Source organism: Strongylocentrotus purpuratus, unplaced genomic scaffold (assembly GCF_000002235.5).
Source record: "Strongylocentrotus purpuratus isolate Spur 01 unplaced genomic scaffold, Spur_5.0 spur5_scaffold_12, whole genome shotgun sequence".
In the NCBI taxonomy this organism is placed as follows: Eukaryota; Metazoa; Echinodermata; class Echinoidea; order Camarodonta; family Strongylocentrotidae; genus Strongylocentrotus; species Strongylocentrotus purpuratus.
Window position 1 is genome coordinate 22,367,214 of NW_022145597.1, and position 12,216 is coordinate 22,379,429.

The 12,216-nt window shown below is 37.8% G+C and overlaps 2 protein-coding genes across 3 annotated transcripts in view; one reads left to right on the forward strand and one right to left on the reverse strand.

Moving 5' to 3' along the window:
* LOC587391 (calpain-5) overlaps positions 1 to 1,519 on the reverse strand; it is a 31,844-nt gene extending 30,325 nt beyond the window's left edge. Inside the window, exon 1 of one of the 2 annotated variants that reach the window (XM_787120.5) lies at positions 1,405 to 1,519. The gene's annotated coding sequence lies outside the window, so the exon portion shown is untranslated. The remainder of the gene's footprint in view (positions 1 to 1,404) is intronic. The other variant, XM_030982123.1, reaches the window with a different exon arrangement.
* Positions 1,520 to 5,007: 3,488 nt separating this feature from the next.
* LOC592256 (serine/threonine-protein kinase PAK 3) overlaps positions 5,008 to 12,216 on the forward strand; it is a 56,688-nt gene continuing 49,479 nt past the window's right edge. Inside the window, exon 1 of the mRNA XM_030982126.1 lies at positions 5,008 to 5,103. The gene's annotated coding sequence lies outside the window, so the exon portion shown is untranslated. The remainder of the gene's footprint in view (positions 5,104 to 12,216) is intronic.

The following is a 12,216-nucleotide window of genomic DNA, read 5'->3' on the forward strand; positions in this document are numbered from 1 at the left end:
CTTCTTCGTCATCTTTTTCTAAGTAAGTTCTAGAATTACTATTTACTAGTAAGCTTCAAAGGGCTAATATCACAAAGATGAACTAAAGATTGCAAGTGGTATAAAGAAGATATAGACTACATGTTAGACTATATAAATTGTAGAAAATATGGAAATCTGTTTAAAAAAATGTAAACCTGGCCGGCCTGGAGGCCTACACTGTACACAGCAGGGAATAATTTTCCTGGTATCGCATCGCAATTTGCTATGCATTTTTGCATGACTGCTATACAAAATATCTTTTGTGTAGCAGTTTTCTTCCATAGAAATGTACAGAATTTCATTTGAAATATTTATCCATCGGCTGAAATTGCTAATCAAAAAATTTGAGGAAAATTATTCCCTGCACAGGTCACAATCTAACTCCGGGAAGCTCCAACACCGGCGCCGCAGGCGTCGGAGCTTCGGGTGGTTTCGTTGGTTTCTCTTTGGGGCTAGTAAAACAGCCGATTGGGTGATATTATCGTTAAATCTGCAAAGGGAGTACTTACAATTTTTACATCATAGGGTGCACGACTCCTCAGGGCTCAACTCCAATCACTTGAATGTATAATTTGAAGAAGTCTTCGATGGGGAAAAAAGGTTAATTTGGGGTACTACACCAACGATTCTTCCATGTCGCAGCGTTGATTCAAAATAGCGATGAGAAGGTACGCATGCGCGGCAGTGGCGAAGAAAATATGAATATTTATGCTATCGAGCGCCGATCGCTCAAAATCGCTGAATATGCACGAGGTTGAGAAGGGCTCTGTTTGTTCGAGTCTCGAAAATTGTAAGTACTCCCTTTGCAGATTTAACGATAATATCACCCAATCGGCTGTTTTACTAGCCCCAAAGAGAAACCAACGAAACCACCCGAAGCTCCGACGCCTGCTGCGCCGGTGTTGGAGCTTCCCGGAGTCAGTCACAATCCAGATTTAACAAATTGTTAACTCACAACAAAGTCAACAGCGTGTAACCTACATCCACATATCATTCAAATGAAGATCTATCATATCAAATGGAATAGGGAAACTTTGACTAGTTAAAATACTGATCATTTTTTATATATTTTAGTTGACATGTCACCACACAAAACAACAAGCGCAATTTTCATCGTGCAGCCCAATTTCTTTACCCAGCTGGTACGACAAATACACGGGGCCACACCCCGGCCGACATGACAGACAGGACAGCGTTCGTTCTTCAAAATCACACACGAAAATAAACGCTCGAGAAAAACTTTACACAGTCAAATAAACCTTAAATTCTCCTTGCTTTCTTCAATATCAACAAAACTGACAGACGAAATTTTAGAGCTACATGATGCTCTATGGCTTAAATTTGTAAAACTGGTTAACATAACGAAAAATGTTCAATATTTACCTACTTTTCTCCCTTGATCCAGACGTTGATCAATACAGACGCTAAACATATGACGATATCGAGCTTTATATCGCCAATTCGATTGTACTTGTGGTATTCTTACGCATTAAACACTTTTTATGTTTCGACATGGTGAAATCTGTGTTCGAATAACTTAGAAAAGACAATAAAACATTGATTGAATAAATGCATATATTCTTAAATCATATTTTAGTTGAAAATGCTGAAAAATGTTGAAATTCATTATCATTAAACAAAATATTGTGTAATGCGTAAAAACTAAAAGCTACATGGGTCTGAATAGTGTAGACCATATGCTAAATGAAGGGGAAGGGCGTGGTATCAAGTTGCATGTCGCACGTGCTGGAAGAAAACATTGTCAACATAGAAATGTTTCTCTTTCTCGATCCGTACAACGTTTTTCATATTTTTCAGTCAGTGTTCAGTAAATTTAAAAAAAGTTACAGCTCCCTGGTCTATCCGATATCCTAAATGAGGCAGTTAACCCCCCCCCCCCCATTATCAAGAACAGGAAGGGGTGGAGAAGAAGAAGAAGAAGAAGAAGAAGAAGAAGAAGAAGAAGAAGAAGAAGAAGAAGAAGAAGAATGAAGAAGAAGAAGAAGAAGAAGAAGAAGAAGAAGAAGAAGAAGAAGAAGAAGAAGAAGAAGAAGAAGAAGAAGAAGAAGAAGAAGAAGAAGAAGAAGAAGAAGAAGAAGATCGAAGAAGAAGAAGAAGAAGAAGAAGAAGAAGAAGAGAGAAAAGCCTGAGGAGGGAGGGGGAGGGAGGGGATGAGAAGGGGGAGGGGATGAGAAGGGGGAGGAGGAAGAATTGTATGGACGGCTGACGTCAACCGGTACATAACATGGGTACACTCTAAAAACTAAAATGTTAAATCACCATTTAAAATCAAGATCCGAGAAGTGACCACTATTCAAAATGGGAAATTAACACTTTGAATATGGTGGATCCAACATTCATATAGGTGATTTAACTTTTAAGTTTTTCTTCAACACTGTGCATGTATGTGTTCAGGCCCAACATATTTTATTTTTTTTTTTGATTTTTTTTGTGGATAAATTATGCCCCACCCCCCAAAAAAATTGTTTGAATAATAATTGTTCAATCATTATAATATTCAGCAAAACATAAGTTTACAAAATCTTTTTTTAAATAATTCAAAGACTTCAAAAATCGTTCTATGAGGCGATTTCAAATTTTCATTAGTCTTTGGCGCCACCAGTTAAAATGTCCGAACACATATCTATAGGAAATACATTTGCGTTGGAGTAAATTTGTTAGCAAGTCTTCGTGATCGTTGATAACCATGTCTTCGCGTGGGGGCAGCAGAGCAGAGTGTCCATGTATTTTAGCAAGGACATCTGTCTCAGATGGGCAGAGTATAAGGGGTTGAAATTCTTTTTCAGAGTGGACTGGGGAGTGGCTTTCCTCCGATAAAATGAAAACCTGAAACCCACTGGATATAGCAACAGGCACGTAGCCAGAGTTTGATGTTTGTTTTTGTTTTGTTTTGTTTTGTTTTTTTGGGGGGGGGGGGGCACATACATGTAATCGATGGAGGTCAAAAAAGGGGTCTAAAAAAGTTCAACCGATCTTGGATTTTTTTTTTTTTTTTTTTTGGGGGGGGGGCACGTGTCCCCCCCCCGTGCCTCCCCCCCCCCCCCCCCCCGTGGATACGTGCCTGTATAGCAAACAAAAATAATCGTCTGGTATGAGGAGTTTTGAATTAATTTGTATTGACTATTCTTTCAAGGCCTATACCAAATGGTTATTCCTGTTTTATCGGGCGACATGAGCTTATGATGAAAAATATTCATAGCTACGAGGTCTACGTGGTGCATATTAATATGATGGAGTTACTAGTAACTCCATGATATTATATAGCATACGGTTTTGGGCCAAAACAAACATTTTGGGTGGATGGGTATGAACTTGGAATTTTAGTTCAGTGCTTTTCACTTTTGAATGGGATTTAAAGAGCAACCTACATTTTATTGAAGCGTCATAATGAAAAACATCAAAGCGTCAAAGTGAAAAGATCGTCTTGTCATATAAGCCTATTGTATTGTTTTGTATCATCCCATTTTCCCCATCTTTTTTTGGAATTTGTTAATTTATGATACAATGATAATTTATGTAAGGTAACCTAAATTATAAGCTATGCTTCTAGCAAGCATCTTCTCAGTAGTCTCAATATTTACTTTTACGGCACAGCACGTACCATATTTATGTTTATTTCTCGTATGTTTATATATTAATCGGAACAGGCGCGTACGCAGGATTTTTTCAAGAGGGGGGGGGGGGGGGGGGGGGGGGGGGGGGGGGGGTAAGAGGACACTTTTTTTTCTTTTTTTTTTTGTCTCGAAATTTGAAAAATTGACGTTTTGCTCCGTTGGGGGGGGGGGATAAGGTAACCTTTTTGCGGTCAGCCATGGGAATATTTGTTTTATTTTTTAATTTTTTTTATAAAGGGCGGGGGGTTTGGTTTTTTTTTAGGGGGGGTTTATACACATAAAAATACCAAAGGGGGGGGGGTTTAACCCCAAAAAACATCCCCCTGCGTACGCGCCTGAATTGGAATGACTTTGTAAAACGAAAAGCTTTGTAAATGTATTTGCTATTATTGAAATGAAATGAAATTGTAAGAGTGTTTGACGAAGAGATGAACTCGTGCCACCGTACTCCCCCCGGACCCCCCCCCCCCCCTCTGCAATCGATCGCCAGACATATCGATTCGATTTCAGGAAGGGAGGAAATAATAAGAGAGATTTCCTTATTTTAATTATGTGAAGGGAGCGAGTGCCCAAATCAATTGCATCCATAATGTGTTTTTGGGGGGTATTTTTTTGTATATGTCATGTTTTTTGATTGATTTCATTCGTCAAGCTTCCACGTGTAATAACAAGAATTAAAGAAGCACAGATCAAAATTAAATCAGCTTGAACAGGATAACTGCATGAAGCTCGAGAATAACGTAAAATGTTTGTCCAAAGCCATAAAGATAACCCCCTTTCCATTTCTCCTCTTTGTGCTGTCCATTATATTATCAAAAATGTTGTTTCACTCGTAATGTATTTCTGCGTGGCAAAATAGGACCGCGTTGTATATTTTGTAGGTCTATTATTATCATTTTCACTTTCATTTACATTTTTCAAAGTTTTTGTGCGCTTTATAAATTGGCATGCCTGTTTTAGTTGGGGGTGGGGTTGAACGAGGGGAATATGATAGTCATGGCTTCTTGAAGACTACTGTAGGGTACTACCACATAATTGAAAAGTATGTGAGGACTTCAGCCTAAGTTTGAGAATTACGGGGGTTAGGTGCAGGGATGGGGGGGGGGGGGGTAGGATTGTGCCCAGCGTCTGACGGCCCGTCTCTTATAATCTTGAACACCATATCCTTCCTCAAGTTCATCTGCTCACATTGTACGAACTAGCAAGAAGCAGTGCCTGCTTTTCTAATTTTGATGGAGTTTTTAATTAATTAACTATTTTGTTCTCTTTTTTCCATTTTTTTTTTGTACCGAAGCCATCAATCCGATTCTTCAAGTTACAAAATATCTATATTGAAATGTCGCCCTCTAAGTTGTAAACATTCCCATTATTGGCCAGCCAGCATCCGGAAAACGGACTTCCTCCTTGACTGAAGTTGGAAAGTTTCTAGTTGGTTTTTCGCCCGTAGGTGAGTATTATAATGTGTTTTTCGAGAGTGTGCGGTATGATGATAATCTAACGGAACTTGTTTATGGTCTAGGTTGTCTGATTTGGACTTTGAAAGGTAAGATCGAAGTGGGTTCCTTTCAGGTCAACGATGCGTGCGGACAACTTTTTTTTTTGGTAACACGGAAGTAGCGAGCCTGCACATTGTGTATGACTGCTAACAAGTACAAGCTACATTTAGCTCGACCTCGGTCTCGGCACAGCTCAGTCAGGCTTAGCCACACTTTACAGAACTTTTTTTTTTACTTGGGGAGGAACTAAACTAACTTGGGTCTAGCATAGACTTATTGGCTGTCAGATCTCACAGCGGAGAAGAAGTGATTGGAACATAGTCAGGTAGGGTGATCGATTCTGTGCCCAGAAGAGAACTTCTCGGAACAGAATTATTCTTTGTTAATTTGTAAATGGGTATCATAATCATGATAATGTAAATGTGTGGGGTAGACTTAATCATGTTAATAAAAAGGGCTACGTGATAATTAGACAGCAATCACCTTCAACCTTCTTAATTAATACATTAACCGTAACCGTTGCCATACGCATGAGGGAATTAACTGGCAGATTTTCGCCGGAATCAGGCGAAAAGTTTGACCTCAGGTTTTATTTTATTTTGTAGAATCTAGACGGTTTTATTTAGAAAAATAGTGATTGGACAGAAAATAGATCTAACTTTAATATTCTATTAAAATAACATGGAAAATTATTGAAAAACAGTCTATGTATAGAGGTGGTCGGTGGAGCCAGACGTGGTCTTAGCGGAGGAACTATCGATATCAGAGACTGTTCTAATTAAGCTTCCACTTCCAGAGTTTCGGTCTAAGCTAAAATGAAATATGATATTGATATCACCTAGCGTTAATTGGCACCTGTATGCCTGCACGAAGAGTGATATAAACAAAACCTAAAATGCATTTGCAATCACCCATTATCGCACCAAACGAACCTCGCAAAGTAGCTTCAGTATACGCTAGGGCTCTTCTTTCTTCTCATACAAAGCAATTTGCGATCAGTTTAGAATTCGACAAAAAAATGTGAAAATTTGTTAAGGGAATGATAGCACGTTGCCCACCTTGCATGTGCTCCAGATAATAACAAATTAACATGCTATTCACATTATGAACACGCTGAAGAGAGTTTGCAATGTTGATTCGGCCCAAAACGCAAACATGTGATATACACAAAAATGCCTGTTTTCGCCTTGCCAACATGCATGTAATTCTTACTGTACGACAATAGCGATGGGTGTAAAAAGGCCCGGACAGGGAGTTCATTTAATTCAGTGAACCCGTGTGACGTGTGACATCCTTTTAAGGCACTGGCAGTGCCTTAAAAGGACATCACAGACTTGCCTTACAGATGAAGTCGAGTTCTGGTTATGCGGTTGCATTGTGAAAAAAATGGTGTGGAATCGACCAGAAAAGTTTGATCATCTAGCATATAAGAATTTGTGTGTATTGCAAGGTTCTGGAATCATCAAAAAGATCAGAAATTTGGCCAAGTCTTGGTAAAGTGACAAACACTGTTCAATGTGGGACTACACGAACACATGGGGTAAAAATCCTACTTGGATTTGTTACATGACATATTTAGAATATGAAGGCATTTGAAGAGCTATGCTTTTCAGGGAACATGTCTTACGTTCTTCCACACTTGCATAATAAGAATGATAACGCTCACAAATTATTTTTCACCTCTTCCCAGAACTCAACCTTCTCTTTGAAAGGACATGACACGTAGCAGTCCACTATGTCGACTTGTAAATCTAGAAGTCCCTATTATTAACATGATTATCTAGAGATTTGTCCCTGATTTTTCTTTATCTGAAGTTAGGCCTACCATAATGGTTTGATTTAGAAAACTACAATATGTAAAGAAAAAACTCTAATTTTCTTACAGAGTCTAGACCTACTATAAAAGGAACGATAACAAGATCAATGTAAAACTTACAAAAATGATAACATCCTTCAGCTAATAACAATCTGTCCGTTGTTGTGAAGTCACTGCATACGATAAGATCAGCAATCATATGTCGACTACCATGGTAGCCTCCCCACACCATTGTACTAGTACAATGCACTTTAGTCTCTGTACAGCCCATACTATAGCAGCACAGTACAGGGTCTTTTTTCAGTTTTGTTCTTTTTTCCTCTTTTTCTCTTCAATTTTGCAGTATCTTTTGATCCAGAATGTGAAGAATCACACATACAACTTTACATGAGCAGAAAAGGCAAAAGCTTACTGAAAATTTTGAGTCCGTTTCCATCGCAGCTTAGTACATTTTGTCATTTTTTGTGATTTAATTGTAACTAATAAGTGATGTCTCTCAATTGGCAAGATTAATTGTTGCCAATTTAAGGAAAGAAAACTGACTAATTAAAAAAAAAAAAAAAAAACTGAACTGCCAAATATTTTCAGACTCTGGATATTATCCCGAAGCTCAAAATTGCATCTTCACTAGACTGATACGCTCATCACAACCTAGCTCGGACAGGTGCAAATTAGCCTGTTATTTCCCAATTAGCAGGATATTTTCTAAACCATCTTGACCAAGATTTCTCTGGATATTTCTCGACAAATATCCTGCTAATTGCAACTGCAGGCTGACGACGCTAATTAACTTGGTAATTTGCGATCGGTATAGTTGAAATAGTAGGTTATTTGGCAAATGAAAGCTGATGAGGACAGGCCTTCAGTGGACCAACTGTCTATATAAGAGACTGAAGCTTTCAGTCTAATGATTAATATCCATAATTGGAAATCATTCATTATCATTAATTATTATCACTCATGCACATGTAAGTAGAGGTTATTAATCATTATCAGATGATGACGTGGATCCTAATCAAATGATTGGTTGAAAGCGTACACATGACCAGGCATTTATTTTGCCTTACGCATAATTCTGATAATGACGGTCTTTATCCAATTCTAATGAACGGTCATAATCTGATAAAAAAAATAATACACAGCATTTTGTTCAGGAATTAGTAAAATTACCCACACTCTGTACCTTCAAAACTCGGCTACCGCCTTGGGCGTATTAGACTATTCCAAAGGTACCTTGTGTGGGTAATTCTTACTAATGCCCTCACTGCTGTGTATTATTTGTATAATAACCTCGCAAACCATACATGTGTATTTCTGGAAGTTTCTAGCTTAGTATTAGCTGTACAAGTTTGGTGATATATGAAATATGAATATTATGGTTTTGATATCTTGGAGCCTTACTTAGCATGCATTTGCCTGTGTGGAGAGCTACAGTATGTAAACAAAAACTCAAATGTGAAAGTAATCACACATACCCATTTCCCACGCACAACCAACCTTGCAAACTACCTTCAGTGTTCGCTGGGAGAGTCTGCTTTCTACTCATGCCATGCACTTTGAAAGTACCGTAATTAATTTTTTTTTAGGGCGATAAAGAGGGGTGCGGTAAATACACGGGGGCGGTTTATACACTGTTAATTACGGTAGTCAAGAATTTTTAACTGGAGTGATAAAGCTCTGTTTCCCTTCTACATGTTCGAGATGGTAGGAACTGATATGTAATCTACAATTCGATGGACTTGATGACAATAGCAATCATTTGAGTGTAAGTGGGCAGGGGCACTTTGCTGGATTCAGAGACATCCCATTTGAAAGTTGCACATCCTGGAACTTTTCCTTTTACAAGCAGTCTTACAGTGGACATATTTTTATTTTTATTTAGGATATTTTCAGCATATATATTCCCCAAAGCGCCAATAACTGTGATATTACAGGTACCGTATTTGCCGGCGATAAGGCCGCAGCGCCGCTTAGGCCACACCCCCGATTTTGACATTTAAAGGCATACCTTGTAGATTGAAGCCCTGATCACTTTATTTTCTCCTACTTTTCATGGAGTATAAAAACCTGTTTAAGGTTCTAATTGCCCAGATATCTTATGAGTGATCATGTACATTATTATGAGGCTTGTATTTCATCTGAAGTGAAAGCTGTTCATTCATCAAAATTTTATGGGCCTGTGCTTTGCAAATACGTCAATCACAGTCTTAAGTAATTATAATGTATGATTATTTTGTGATTTAGTGTAGTTTCATATTCTGTATAGCTTCCTGATTCAATTGTTCCTAGTGAAATTTAGATTTTGTGGTTGAGACACTGTGAAAAGTCATGGTTATTATCAAGCCCTGTGCATGTATTTGGCGTCGCCTTTGCATGGGAGGGAAAAAGCGAATTAAAACAGTGTGACCCTTAGGTCTCGCCTCCCTTTATAATTGATTAGAGATGTGTGGGTCAACCACTTTACTGGGTTCTCCTCCCCTTACTCTTATGCAAAATAGTGCAGTGGGTTCCTAAAATGCAAAGGTGGTGACTCTCCTCTACATGGGATCTCCATTTAACATCCTATCCAAGGGACAGAGTTTTTCCCCCCTGTAACCTTGCCTGTGCTACAAAACGAGGGAGGGGCATGTAAACACACATCGCAAGGTTCATTCATGTTCCTGGGTTTGACTAGAACTCATGATCTTTGGTTCGACAGGCAGACGCTTTTAATACCAACTGAGCCATCTTGCCTCCTGTGGTTCATTCTCTCTCTGTTTCTGTCTCTTTCTCTCTCTCTCTCTCTTCTTCCTTTATCTTTATCTCTCTCTTCTCTCTTTATCTTTATCTCATTTACGTGTATTATATTGCATGAATTTTCTTAGATGAACATAATTGAGCATACTGATTTGTAGAAGAATGGGCAAGCATATTATTATTAGCGTCCATGAAAGATGGACTATACAGTACATCATTATTGATGCATAATTAATGGGCAGAAAGGGAAAGTAAAACTAAATGGTATGAATACAGGTTAATGATCTTATTTGTGTGTAGCTTTCTGCAGCTTTGGCCAAACTGGCCATGGACATGTAGGGAATACAACACCAGAGGGAGTCCTTTAAAGATGAAGATGGCAGGCTTATAGAATTTAATCACATTCACAAGTACATGTACATTTTAAGTGCACCTGTGTACAGTGTACCCTTTTGAGGGTTACATGCCTTAATAGCTCACTCTTTATAGCGTATTTGGCTCATTATCATGAATACACCTCTATAATGTAGAATGTCAATTGATATATTGATTTCAAACACCCACAAATATTAATAGAATGAGCCCTGGAAGTATTGAGATTGGTGTGGAAAAAAAAGAAGAATTATTTGTTTAAAATATGAACACTTTAAAACCACAAAGTAAGAAAGAGAACATGTCAACATGATACACTGTATGTACATGTTCTGTCATTTTGTTTTGGGCCTGGAAGGACGATGCGAATGTGATCTAAGGTCAAATGTATACATTTTTCTGTTTAAAAAAAATTGAATATGAGGAAACACCTGTCCAATTCTTCATTATTGCTAGACTTTTAAAATGTGGTCAATAAGAAAGAACAGTTATAGTTGCAATGTATACATCTAGCAAAAGCATATATGTTTGTGAACTAACTGCCTACATGTATAAACAAGAAAATTGATTTTGGATTGAAAAAAAAAACTTTTGTACAATATAGTTTTGAAATAGTTTGGATTATTCCCACGTTTCTCCCCCACCCGCAGGTACAACACCTTTATTGTCATTGGTACGTTACACCTGCCAAGGATTTGGTCTGAATGATAGAGAATTAGAGATGCAGGAATGATTCCGAAATGAGTAGAATTTATTTATTCAGCTTTATTTGCATGTAAATAACATTTTCACTTCCTCTTTCTAATTTCCTTCGTTTCATGGAGTGAGGCACGAAGGAAAGAAGGAAATGAAATGAGAAATGGCAGAGGGGTGTAGGAACCACAATAAAACAAAAAATTGATGGATAGGCTGACAGACAGTGGTATGAAATAGAAGAAGGATGGAAGAAGCGGTGTGACACAATCAAAGAGAGAAAGAAAAGGAGGGATAAAGAAAGAAGAGAGTGAGCACTCAAGGCTCAAGTCTGAAGTACACTATCAGTCATTCTAAGTAGCATAAATTTCATGTCAAAGAATTTAAGTCAGAGGGCAAAGTCTGTATTGACACAGTACAAGCCCTTTTTTGTAGAACAACCAAAAATAAAAAGGACTGGGTTTTTCCCTCTTTTACCGAGTGCGTCAACAGTTTTGTATACTCTGTAGAGTCTGGTAAGAGACGGTAATAATTCCATCTTTTGTCGACTGTTGATCAGGTTGTGTTACGCCCTGTCTGCTACAAGCTCATGCTATTCATCTTGAGTAAAGTTTCTCAGTTGCTGAATTCATTCTGAGAACATATCGCGTTGGGAACCATCCTACTTTGCTTGAGGAACGTTATCCAGTTTCTTTTCTGTAGGTTACTTTTGGATTTAGTTTCCCAGACGGTTGAATTCACTCCAAGTCTGAAGAAAGTTTTCTCTTGTTATAGAAATAGTTGTTTCCTGCTCTACTTTTGAAACAGCAGCAATGGACTCTGGACATGAAAATGTAAGTGTAACTCTAGTACAGAGTCGACAGACTTTGCAGAAAAGCTCTTCTAGAATTAGTCTGCTGCTAATATGATAGGCAAAATATAAAATAATGTGACCTAATTTCTTCTTTTTTTTCTTGGGGGGGGGGGGGGGGGCAGTGGCACAACAAAAGAGCCTTTGCAACTGTAAAAGCAGTACCCGTAAGTAATTTTTAATGCTTCTTGGTTGTATCATTTAGAATATATTCATTTGGTGTTTACTCAAAATGTGAACAAAAATGTGAACAAAATAAAGTTCAACATAAACTCGCAGTGTTTGTTTACTTGTTACCATTAGTTTCAGTTTGGATATGAATCACTTTGCTTATTATATGAGACTATTGTACATACCGGTATTTATTCTTGTGGCTACCGAGTGTGGTAAGGAAATGGGGAACAAATTATAAACATTTGAACAACATTTAAAACTTCTGATTGTTTGATCAAGGACACATTTTATACCTCGATCTACATGATCATGTAAATGTATAGTCAACCATGATGATTTAATTTTTGTTTGCTTTCTTCACATTTCATTTTCATTTTTATTTTTTCATACACTTCCATAATGCTATGGGTTAAGTACATGTAT